We start from the raw sequence: 13,339 nt of genomic DNA, 5'->3' as shown, positions 1-13,339 counted from the left end.
ATAGTTATTCTTAAAATGTTATTTTAGGTATTTCATCATTTTATCGAAACTTTTTTTGGGTATCAAATTTTCAAAAAATCACTTAATTTTGAAGCTGTTTCAAATAGCTTTTCAAAAAAATCATTTTTAAGATACAACTTTTTTAAAAAATTGTGATTTTGACTATGTTTTGATCTTCAATAATGTATATTTATGTTATACAATGAACAATTCAATCTTTTAATTTATAGAAAAAAATTTTAGAAAAACTTATAATATTTTGAAAAACATTTTTGTAGAATCCATTTTCAAAAATACAAAATAAAAATCCATTTTTTTTAAGCTAAAACAAACTGGCCCTTTGAAGGATGAATAAATTTCGATGACACGCAAATCTCCCAATCCTTACATGTTTATGAGTCTCTCTTAAAGTAATATTTATCTTAAAAAGTATGTGTGAATATAAGATTAAATGCAAAGTAAAAAATAAATGAATTAAATAGATGGATTTAATTGAAATACACTGACAGTGTAAAAGGATTTTACACCGTCAGTTAATCATAACCGTTGGATGTTGAAACAAATTTGAGTTTTATTTTAAAAATCTATAAAGTAATACAAACGGGTGATGGTGATGAATCGATGGTCTAAAACCTTTTGCAAGTAAAAAATAAATGAATTAAATAGATGGATTTAATTGAAAAATTCTCACAAGTTTTAAAAATATAAAAATAAAACGAGAATAATATTTTTCTATACTCATATTAGATATTGTTATATTTAGTTTTTATCATAAATATAATTCTTTTTTGAACTATTTTCCATCTTTGAATCATGTATTGAAAGCACAATTTAAACGAGAAAAATGATATGGTCGGTGTTGCAAGTATTGAATCAAGTAGTAGTTGACTGAAAATATAGGGTACAGAATACTGATTAACATTTCAAATCAAAACATGTTGTTTATGTCACGTTTATTGTCTTCACAAGAACAAAGTCACACATCCTTTATTTCCTATATTAATATGCAATCGAGTCATAAGAACAAAGTCACACATCCTTTATTTCCTGCAGGTCATAGCCAACACGTCGAATGTGTGTGTATACATTGGAGCCAACAAAATGGCATAAGAGGTAGGCAATGCATGATACATTTTGAACTAGAAGATATGGACGTCCAAAGAACCTGCAATAAAAAGTATGACAATGCATGATACTCGGTTGTTTCATGGTTACTATGGCTATGTAATGGAAATCATTAATTCAAGGGGAATACTAGATTCAGAGATACTTCTTTTCTCCTTTGACGGTGCATTTAATATTTGACAGATTTTCTCTCCAATGTTCCTATTTAGCAGCAGTCTGAATGCTCTTATTACACGGTAACAACATGTGTTCTGCTATCTCTGACTCCACGTAACAATCAATATCAGTGTGCAACCTTTTGTCGATCAATTTTACATAAATTGGGAAATACATTGCCTACTGGTAGTTGAATCCCATATCGAAATAAGGTGAAAGGTATTAGGATAAGCAAGAGTATTAAAGAACTTGAATACCATCCTTGCAACATACTTACCTGGATGGGGTCAATGGTTGATCATGAAGGACCATGGCCTAGGAGAGTGACCTTCATTGCACTTAGGAAGGGTGCTATCCTAAGGTCTACCCAAGTGGTGGAACCTACATCATAATTTGTAGTTTCTTTTGATTTCTACATGTTTTAGGAGATTGTGAAATAGCCAAACACATATAGAAGAGTTAAATGTAAGGATTAAATGTATTTAGAAAGTTATTTGAAGACTACATACACTAAAAAAATGATGAAATGCGTGAACATACATATATACCTGGTTTAGCTTAGAAAACAACAAGCAACATTATAACTTGTCACTGCTTTGTCAGGTTTTGTTTTTGTTCTCCAAACAGACTCAATTTTTTCGTATGCTTCCTTGTTAGTACTTAGCATTCCTTCTCCATTTATTCCTGGAATGTAATGGACTACTATGAGATTATCAGGAAGATACCATCAATTTATTTATCTTTGCAATTGAAGTATTTTTTCCTCTCAATCTAGGTGTTGCAGATTATTTATGGAAAATGTTTTGTTTCTGTCATGCATAATATCTTGTATTTACTAGGACAAAGTCACAAATCCTATAATCCTTATTTTAATAAGCAACTAAGCAAAAAAGGAAAAGATTAACTAAATCTTGCACAATGATTTTTGTATGTATGCATGTTTATAAGTTGCAAATGCAAAACTAAATTTCATAAAATGCACAATAATCATATATGTGAAATAACAATTCTAGAGAAGAAATTTCACTTAATATATGTTGCAGATTAAAGAATATATTTCCACTCATAAATGAAAAACTATTCATAAAAATGAAAAAACGATAGAGAAAACAATTGAGTTGGATAGTTTTACTTGTATAATAGTAAGCCTTCTTTCAAATCATTATCTCGATGCTCTGTCAATTGTTTTTTCCTTAAGACAGTTTTGCATCGGAATTTTTTATCATATATCAAGGATTTTTTTTCAGCCCCAAAATATGGTGGACATTGTGATGTTGAACATTTTGACTTAATCAGTATGGATCAAACAAAAGTACACTGTTTTACTTTTCAAAAAAGGATTTTGAAGTTTATATATACAAAATGACACCTCATGTAATGTACAAATGAAAATAACTTGATCATACAACTTCAAAGTGTACCAAAGTCATTTTAAAAATTCATCATTATATGGAAACTTCACCAACCATTGCAGCAGACAGAGCATGTTAAACAGAAACTTCGCAAAAATAAAATCACCAGCCTCTAGAGATCGTTAGAAATGATTTTGTTTGAATAAATGATAAACACGTGGACATAAAAATGGTGTTCACTTCAACCAAACTCCCATTTAAGAACACCAGTATAGAAAATTTGGCTGTCATATGTGAATAATGTCTTGATGTTTAATTACTAAGTGAAAATATTTAGAATGAAGAGGAAGGAAATGAGAACATAGATATCCTCGGCTTGTGTTCTGAGATGTTAGCAAGTATGTAATCATGAGACTTAATGCCTTTCTAAGTTAAGGAGAGGGAAATGTAGTCTCCAAGTTGCAGCATAAGAGTCCCGCCTCGGTTAGTGAAGGAAGAAATATAATACATGTCAAATATAAAGCACAAAACAAACATGCATTTAAACTCATACCTTTCTCGGCCTTTTGGCTAAGATCAAGTGTAGTATCTGTTCTTATCAGTTTAATATCTGATATGTGGGCCAATGGTCCACACGATATTAAATTTATTTCTTGAGGGGGAGAGTCCACTTCAATAGCTTGCTATTGGGTCTCTCAAGTATCGCTTTTGCGTTGCACTTTAGCAATAGCATGGCACACCCCACCAAACCTAGTTCAATATTCTAAATTACTTGCTAATTTATTGATTTATTTATATTTTAATTTATATAAGTATGTACATCTTGGTAATAAAATCTCTTTTCTTTATTATAAAGTTTGAGTCTCTTTTTAATGAGTAAAGTTATCTCTATTTTTTTAAAGAAGGAAATATTTATTTAATTCAGCACAACATTATAGTTTTTGTATGTGTGTTCATATGTTGCAAACCAAATTTCATAAAATGCCCAATAATGACATATGTGAAATAACAGTACTAGAAAAGAAATTGTACTTAATCTCTATAGCAGATGGAACAGAATACTTCCATTCTAAAATGTCATGGATAAGATGAATGAAGAAAATGAAGGAAAACTGTTAAAAAAATGTAACAAGGACAAAAAGACAATGATTTTCTGAGTCAGGGGAGTATTACTTGTGTAGTCGTAAGCCTTCTCTCAAATCATTTTCCCGGCGATCTTTCAATTCTTTTTACCAAGGTAGTCTTGCATCTGGAATTTTTTACAAGATTAAGGAACCAAAACAGTTGTAACCCCACATGGAAATACAGTAGTGAGATATTTCATTAGAAAATAAAATATCTTATATAAAAAAGGGATTGAAAATTTAAGAATTAGAATTTTGTAGTTTAAATATGATGAGACTTCCTTGAATTTTGCTGACTTTGTAACTTACTACACCAGAGTTCACTCTCAGCTCTGATGATCTCTTATTAGTGAACTCACCACTAATTTCTATCTTTCTTGTGAAAAAATGGAAACCAAGGTTCGCGAATCAGGGATAATTGCTAAAATGCATACAAAATTACAAAATAAACTAACCATATCTTTTCTGCATTCTCATGAATCACGGGCCCATTTATTGACAAATTGTGTACATTGTTCTTACATGTTCCACAGTTGGCCAAACTTCGGTCCTAAAATTAGCACTACAAATGTTAGAATTTTCTCAACACATGAACCTTTGTTTCCAACAAAAAGAATAGTGTCGATGTTGAACATATTGATTCAGTGATATCTCAAACAATATGGACCAAAAGTGTATCAAAGTCAAATTCAAAATGTTGAGATTAATGATCATTATAATGAATGTGATTATTAGCCATTAGTCATGATAGTATATGAAAAGTCATTTAAGTAGCTAAATGGATTATTTGAAAAGCTTATAATGCATTAATCTCAAAGTACTAAAGTCACATTAATTCAAAGAGGCGATTCTTGTAAAAAAATATATTAATGCTATATAAAACTCCAGAATCATAAGCTCAATCTTGACCAAATAAGCTCATGTATAGATAAACAACTTAATTAAGGGATTCTCATGAAGGAGAGTCCACTACAAATAGCTTGACCATGTTTTATGTCATTTAACTAGTCATTACAAAGGTTCAGTTGATTTGGAATCAATTAAACTATAGGATAAAATATGCTTCAAATTTTTCATAACTAACCTTTTGGCACCATCACTCTCTATCACAATACAAATACATAAAAGACTTTCTAAAAAAAAGCCAACATGAGCAACGTCAATCCAATAAATTGTCATTAAATCAATATATGAAGAATATTCATAAAATATCATTCATCCACAATTGGTAAAAAATGAAACACTACTGCAAAAATAAATGTGACAGAATCATACTTAGCTAAAATGTATGCTTTCTCGTACCCTAGAAACCTACTTTGGTCAGATGTCTGCAAGATCAATAAAACTTTAGAATAAGATAGGCTTCAAGGGTATGATGATTCCCAAAGAGTAAAGTAGTATTTATAGGTCTAATTCAACTTTTTCATAACCAACCCTTTTAGCACCATCAATCTGTAACAATACAAATACATCAAAGACTTTCTACAAAATTCCAACATGATCAATTCCAACCCCATAAATTATCATTCAATCAGTATATGAAGAATATTCATAAATTATCATTTTGTGGACATTTTGTAAAAAATGAAACACAACTACAAAAATAAATGGGACAGAATCAGATTGAAAGTGCATCTTAAATCTCTGGGATACTAATTATTATTTTGTAGATAAACAAATGTAGTTATCTTAGTATTTTATCCAACACCCAATTCTGAACATGGGTCTTGTAACTCTTTTAAGTCTTAACACAAACATATTGAGCTACACAATTTTCTCTACTTTATTGAAAATACTTTATTGTTAACCAATGGCTTTCCCTTTCTTTACATTATAATTTAAGGTGTTTGATACATCAAACACCCCCAGCCATTTAAATAAATTGATTATAATTAATAGCATTAACAACCTTAAGAATTAAATTTGCACCAGTGCCTAACCTTGGCAGAAACTATTGGACTAGCTAGACATTGGTTCCAAGATAGCTTTGCATCTTTCTGCTTGCTCCGCCCCAACTTTAGTTACCGAGACACTATATAGAAAGCAAACCTAAATCCCACTTTCTGCATTCCAAGTACTAAGATCACACCTTAAATTAATCACTTTCTTTAATAAAGTTATTAACTAATTTTTTACTGTAGTTGATTTGGTGAAATCATCTGCACCATCTGACAAAACATGATACGCAACCGAAAAACCAACTTCAACACAAGTCGGAGTCGGAGTTAATGTTTTACATAGTTTGATGATAATGTAGTGGAGTAGAATAAGGTAGTTAGTATTCATTCGGCTGATGAAAGATCTCAATATGAAACACATGAATAGGGAAGTTAAAATTCATTGCAAATACCAATTTTCGATTCAACTAAAAGTAAGAAGGAATGAAAAATCCAATCCAATAATAAGTGCCAAAGTGAACCTGTAAGGCTTGAAGTTGGTCGGTTTCAAGTGGAGAAAAAAAAGCAGTAGTAAATAGATTGGGAAATACATTGCTTACTATAATAGTAGTTGTGTCCCACATCGAAAGAATATGAAAGGTATTGAGAGAAGCAAGAGTATAAAATAACTTGAATACCGACCTGGCAACATACTTACCTGGATGGGGTCAATGGTTGATCTTGAAGGACCATGGCCTAGGAGAGTGACCTCCATTGCACTTAGGAGGGGTGCTATCCTAAGGTCTACCCAAGTGGTGGAACCTACATCATAATTTGTTGCAGTGGGGGCCTGTGTTCGCGCGACCCTCTCTTATTCTAATATCAAATTTTGAGGAATAATTTCTCCTTATATAATTATATAGATTGTAATCTCTTATTTTTCAGATCAATCTATGTTTTTTTTCAATTTAGAAGTGACAGGCCAGGATGGTGCCTCCCCCAAACCAAACAAATCTGCCATGTTCTGTCACGTTTGTGTTGCAGATTATAATTCGGGAGATGTAGTTGCTTGTAATGTGTTAAAGGCAAAGTGGGATATATTGGCAGGCTCAACAGACATGTGATCCTTCCACTGCCAGGATGGTGCAGCCACAATCCTAAACTAACAAGCCTTATCCCATATGGGTCACATCACCTTGGTGCTCCCATATGGGTCTAAATGGATATTCTGGCCAATGTGTGACTTAATGGATATAAATTTGTATAATATCAAGATGGAACATGGTTCTTTAAATGGCTTACTTTGAACTCAACACTCCCCAACTGTTTTTGACATGTTATAACATTAATCATTGAAAACATGCGGTTGAGGGATTTAATCCACATATATAGAGAGGGATTTAATCTATTCAAAAAGTTATACACAGACTAAATACCCTAAAAAAATGATCCAAAATCAATGACAGAGTAATGGAATGCAGCACGTCCAATTTGTAAAGTAAACAACCATATATACCTGGTTTACCTTAGAGTGACAACAAGTCACATTATAACTTGCCACTGCTGCTTCATCAAGCTCTGGTTTTGTTCCCAAAACTGACTCAGATTTCTATAATGCTTTCTCGTACTTAGCATTCCTTAGAAATTTAAACAAATAATGGACATTAGGATTATCAGGAAGATATCATTAATTCATTCAATCCATCTAGATATACTCCTAAAAAATTGGATGCTTCGCAATTAAAGCCTTTTCTGTCTCAAACAAACATTGCAGATTAAAACTACATATAAAATTGCCATGTGTAGCACCTCAAATTTGCACCCTACCATTTTGTACATTCATTTCATATTAGGTCATAGCATTAACAATGTCCATTGCATAACATTGCATTGTCCATTTGCCCAAGTGCAAGCTCAGTTGATGAATCAGGTCAGACTGATCAGGAGAATCAGTTAATCAAGCAAGCAAGTGCCATTTTCATTGGGACAAAGCCCTAGGGTTGATTTTTCAAGCTCATATGGTCCAAGGATCATCTTGAAGTGGTTTGGCCAAAGATTGGATGCTCAGAAGTCACCAGTCATTGTTCAGTCAACCGAAAGTCAATAAAAGTCAACTGTGGTCAACTGTACATTTAATCAGTGATTTGATGATTGGAATTGGTTGAATATGTCTCATTCATGTCTATATAAACTTCATTTGGCATTTCAAAGACCAAGGTTGAAGGAATTGAGCTCAGGCAGACAGTTTCCCAAAATGGCAAGTGGACCTGTAATCTCAGCTGCCCAAAATGGAAAGTTTTTCTCCTCAAAACAACTTCATCATACAAGCTTCAAATGGAATTTTGTCCAACATGAAAGTTGAAGATCTTGTTCTCACCATTCCAAAAAGTCCAAGAACTCAAAAATCCAATGTGTGGTTTACAAAATATGGCTCAGTGAATTTCAGAAAAGACCCGTAATCAGGAGGCCATAACTACCACATGGTTTGTCCAAATTGCAAGTTCTTTATATGCACAAACTCCATTTAATGTGTACTTCAAGGGTGCACAATTGGATTTCTTGGAAAAGGCTCCATGCAAAAGGCCATTTTTGAAGTGAATTATTTAGAAGGAGGGGCAAAATCGTCCAAAATGAGAAATATGGAGAATTTGAAAATGAGGCCAATGCAACCAGCTCCCAAAGGATATTTTTGATTGTTTCCAATTGAAAAATGCTGCTAAAAATGCTGCTAAGCTTCAAAAATAAAAAAAATCCAAAGTGCACTACATGAGCTATTTTGCACTAATCACTTTTTCATGCTTAATCATGGTTAAGGAGGGATTAAGAATCCATATATATACTTAAATCCATAACAGAAAAAAGGTTAATCACTCTCTCACAATCACATTTTTCTGCAATCACTTCTCACAAGTCTAACAGAAAATCTCAAAGCAAAAGCAGATTCTCTCATTTTTCCTCCAATTCTTCACCAAATTTTTTGCACCAATTCATCAACCCTCACTGATTTGGTGTTAATTCTTTGCAATCCATCATCTACACGTATTGTTGAATTGCTGTTTGCAGGTTTTGAGCGAAATTCGAGCAAGAAAACGCAGCTGCTACAAGGTGACATTTCTATGGCAGTCAACGAAATCGCTTGATTCAACCGTGCTGGAGCTGGATTGGCATCATCACTCACCTTCTGAAGCAATCTCCTTCATCTGTTTCGCGTCGCCGAGCTCTAAATCGCGAACTCCATTACTGCACAATCAAGAAAGGTCGGATTTCAAATCGTATAATCGCTTCAATTGTGTTAGGGATTGCGTAGAACATCCATTGTAGAATACGCCTGAGCTTGTAGATCGTATTTTTATTGCGAATTGCTTGAGAAATCCGCGATTGAATTTTCGATGCATTTCTTTATTTTGTTCGATTCGTTGCGTATAGTAACTTCTGGACATTTTCACTTATATATTCGTGATCGCGATCAAAAACCGGTTCCAACGATGTACGATTTATGCGTTTTCATCAAGAATTGCTCGAAACCTCATCCGGAAGCGAAGAACATTGAAGAAGGCGATGAACATCCAAAGATTCTGGGAATTTCACGTGGTAGATCCTACATCCTGCGTTTTCAATTCATTTCCTTGTTTCTCAACGCCAGAGCCAATAGCCACGCGACACGTCATTTAATTAAGTGATGCGTTTTGGCTTCCGCATCTGTTATCACAGCATTGCCATTGTTGTCACAATTAATTAATTAAACCAATAATAATTCTTAAATAATTATTCAATAATTATTTACAAACTTCAAAAAATCACACAATAACCAATAATAATCCAAATAAATCAAGACTTTTTTTGTTAATCTTCTTTTTTTTTCTCTACTTTTTTATAGAATCAAAAGTAAAAATGTTGCTTGGAAAAAATGTAAATGGACCTAGAGATATCTTTAATGTACACATATTTCTACATGATTTACCATTTTAATTATAGAGACCACATGCTATATCCAAATTAAATGAAAATTGAGATATTGATTCTTGACATCCTTCTGGATTTTTTGACATAGATTTCATAATTTTTGAGTCTATGGTTTATTATATATGAATTGGTAAATTTGAGTATGAAATAATGTGACATCAAGTGATATGCTGAGTTTCTCTAATTGTTTACGATGCTTCCCTATGGCCAATGGCCTTGAATTTTTGCATGAAGCTTGTTTGACATGTTAACATCCCCTGTGAATTTTTGTGGATTTTTGCAATCCATTTTCGATTTGATTAGTATTTTTCCTTGCTGCCTACCATTGTTGTGGCCTAACTAGTGTAACCTTTAGTCTACATGTTGCCATATGCACACACTTAGTCTAATGACCATGAAAATTGATAGGATAATTCTTAACCCCTGTAGCTATCTTTTGGCTTTGGTCCCACTGATTTATAATGCACCATTACTGTTTACCATCTAATTGAAGTTGGTGTATAATTGTAGGCTTCATTTGATGTTGTTTTTGCATGCTCCGATATGTTTAATTAATTCCTATTGATCTACTAGTCCAAATGACTTGAAAATTAACATGTGGCTTGTTGAATGCCTTCTGGTTAGAACATAATTTTTGTGGATTTTTTGATGCCATGTTGGCATTTATTTGAATGTGATCTTGCTGGTTGCTTGTATGAGAATCCACATTGCGTCTTTTGCCTTATATGTTGCATAAATTGAAATGAGAGCATAGTTTGAATATGGGACCAATTGGGATCCCTTTGTTATTGATATAGCTTGACTTTGATCATGAATTGGTTGCTGTTTTAGGATTTTTCTTTCTTTTGGACCCTAGGCTAGTCCTAGTGGTCATGTTACTTACATTTGAATGTGATTGTGGCTTTTCAGGTTAAGAGGTTAAGGCTTAAGGATATTGTTTCACATTTGGGATGTTTTACTTGATACTTGTAAACTAATGTGGCTGTTTTGTAGGATGTTGGTCCACATGGACTTGTGCTATGCACATCATTGGGATTGTTAATTGATCATTATATTGTAGTCTGATTACGAATGGGATGCTGATTCTGTTTGACTTTTGTACAGGTACACTTAGTTGCTCAGTTCTCTTAAGAACTTGCATTGCTTTGCTTATAAGCAATTGGCATTGAGGTATAGAACCTTCTTCTTCATGTAGTCTGGAGACCCGGCTGTTACCGGGCCGGGCACATTGTCTGAAGTCCTCCTTAAGAGGCAATGCTTGTGTATGTTTATATTTGTCCTAAGCAGGGAAAGTCCTCGTTTGAGGCAATTGGTGGAAGGTAGGGATAAGCAATCTATCCCCCACTATTCTGTGAGTCTTCTCCTTGCTCCCATTACATGGTTGTAGCATTGAGATCCAAGCCCAAGATCTTGTACATTGTACAGTCGAGTCTATGTCCTGAGCGTAGAAGGGTCCCCCCATTCTGGACCCACGCTCCCTTGTCTGATGCTCTCTCTGACTTGAGATAGAAGCAATGAGGCACACCCCTCATCACCTTTCATCTAGCTTCACCTTAGCCCCTCAATGGCAAGGTTAAGAGCTAACCTGACCCCGATACAGAGGCTTGTTTGTTGAGGTTGATATGACCCCTCGACTAAAGCCTAGCCCTGATGTTTGAGCCCCTTGTTGGTGTGTTTATTTCATGCTGTATATGTTTGTGTGGTGTGATTGTATCCCCTAGGTTTGCTAGACTCCGCGTAGTCTCGTTTGCATGACAATTAAGGTAGCACGGTTCCTTCGTATAGGACTTCCTTTCTTGCTTGAGCTTTCCTAAAACACAAACAAACATTATCCCCTCTTAAGGATACGTCAACTCCTTCTACTACAGGTGAGTAAGTCTCCAAAGGTCGAGCATCCGGTAGATTGCGTAGTGACGTTGTCCACTTAAAAAACACAAACCAACAGGAATAGTTTAGCCGAACTACGGCAACTCTGATTCTCATGTCCAGATGAGATACGTAGGCACGAGATGCGATGTCTTGTCGAGTTTGACTAACAACTAACACTAATGCTTTTCTCTCGCCCTCGTTGCGATTGAGACCTCCCCTTTCTCTTGCCCTAGTTGCAATCGAGACCCTTCTTCTTCCTGTGTTGGTGTTAGGAGATGGATGTAAGCCCAGCGATTGGCATTCCATATCCTATTGTTTATTGTGTGCTTGGAAGCTGATGTAAGTCCATCGAGTGGCATTCGGGTTCCAGTGTGCGTGTGTTTGGTTCGGATGCTGATGTAAGCCCAGTGATTGGCATTCAGGCTCCACGTTTGCCTCCTTGTGTGTGTTTTGGTTCGGATGCTGATGTAAGCCCATTGATTGGCATTCAGGCTCCACGTTTGCCTTTGCCTGTGTTTGTTTGTGTGCGTGTCAGCCGAGCTACGAATGCTCTGATTCTCCTTCGTCCAGAGGAGATACGTATGCATAGGATGCGACATCCTAGCGAGCATGTGTCGTTTCCCCTGTCCGAACTACTTTGACTCTGATGTCTATGCTTGATAGACTAAGTAGGCCAGGATGCGATATCCTGCCGAGTCAGTTTCAGTCTTGTTTGTTTCCTTGTGTCTCTTTCAGCCTGTGTAGATGTTTGTTTGAGCAGCGTTTAGCAACCATTTCCCTTCCTATTGTGCGTGGATCCCGTCGAGTACGACGGATGCGTAGGGGTGCTAATACCTTCCCTTCGCATAACCGACTCCCGATCCCATTCTCTTTGGTCGCGAGACCACGTCTTTTCCCAGGTTTACTCTGAGCGTTTCCTTTCCCTCTTTTTGGGATAAATAACGCACGGTGGCGGCTCTGTTGTTCTTCTTTTCCCGCCGGTTTTTCTCGTAATGCGACAGCGGGCGACTCTGCTGGGGAAATGCAGAAGTTGACCTGTGCTGGTCCATCTTCCCTAAGCGAGTCTCTCCTAGCGCTCTCTAGGTTAGGGCTTTGGTTGCTTTTTGCTGTGGTATTTATTGCATTCATTGTTGATTGTTTGCATGTATTGTTTGCATTAATGTTTGCATTCATTCATATTCATCTGCTGTGCTGGCTGTGCTTCTCTGTTTGGGGTGGGAGTTACTCGAGGTAAAAGGCCCAATACCCAGGCTATGAGTGAAATCTAGGAAACCTAGGAATAGAGTGATTCATGGGAAGCGGGTGGTGTACGCCACTTAGCGGAACATTGATATCACGAGCAGTTCAGACTCTGATGGGGTATTATCGGTGCATACATCGGGTGTGCACAGGATGATATTCTTGAAAGGGTTGTTTATCCTGCGTTTCTCTCGACCTTACCCTGGCCTAGATGACACCCGTGAGTGGGGAGGGAATGATCATTATTACAGGTACTGTTGCTGACTTGATGGTGACTTGTTGGTGACTCTGAGTACTGATGGTGACTTTGGTTCAGATGAACTTGTGGGTACTTACTGCTGTCACGCCGGAATTCTGTCTATGATATCTATCAGCGGGTTCCGTTTATTTCGGATCCCCGGGTTGAATTTGAGAGTACCGGTTCAGAGGATCTGGCTGTCATCCGTTCAGTGGATGTTCCTGTGATAGTAATGTAATCTCCGGTTCCGTTTATTTCGGAACTCCCCAAGTCAGATTTATGGTGACTTAGTCCCGATGACTGTGACTGGTCCAGAGATTTGATGGGTCCTCAGATGACTTGGTGGCACAGTGACCTGCATTCATGCATTTGCATCGGTCTCATTTCGCATTCATC

At 35.7% G+C, this 13,339-nt stretch overlaps 1 long non-coding RNA gene, 2 other non-coding genes and 1 pseudogene across 4 annotated transcripts in view; all 4 read left to right on the top strand.

Moving 5' to 3' along the window:
• The window catches only part of LOC127108045 (uncharacterized), a 98,921-nt gene that overhangs the window by 48,660 nt on the left and 36,922 nt on the right, over positions 1 to 13,339 (top strand). The gene's annotated exons all lie outside the window — the stretch shown is intronic.
• LOC127109357 (uncharacterized) lies at positions 1,551 to 1,699 on the top strand (annotated as a pseudogene).
• On the top strand, positions 3,183 to 3,378 carry LOC127109653 (U2 spliceosomal RNA). The gene has a single exon (XR_007796924.1). It is a non-coding gene; the product is annotated as a U2 spliceosomal RNA (small nuclear RNA).
• Positions 6,345 to 6,505, top strand: LOC127109172 (U1 spliceosomal RNA). The gene has a single exon (XR_007796542.1). It is a non-coding gene; the product is annotated as a U1 spliceosomal RNA (small nuclear RNA).

This window comes from Lathyrus oleraceus, chromosome 7, assembly GCF_024323335.1.
Source record: "Lathyrus oleraceus cultivar Zhongwan6 chromosome 7, CAAS_Psat_ZW6_1.0, whole genome shotgun sequence".
Classification (NCBI taxonomy): Eukaryota; Viridiplantae; Streptophyta; class Magnoliopsida; order Fabales; family Fabaceae; genus Lathyrus; species Lathyrus oleraceus.
The sequence above is the reverse complement of the archived record's forward strand: the minus strand, read 5'-3'. Positions and strand labels throughout refer to the sequence as shown.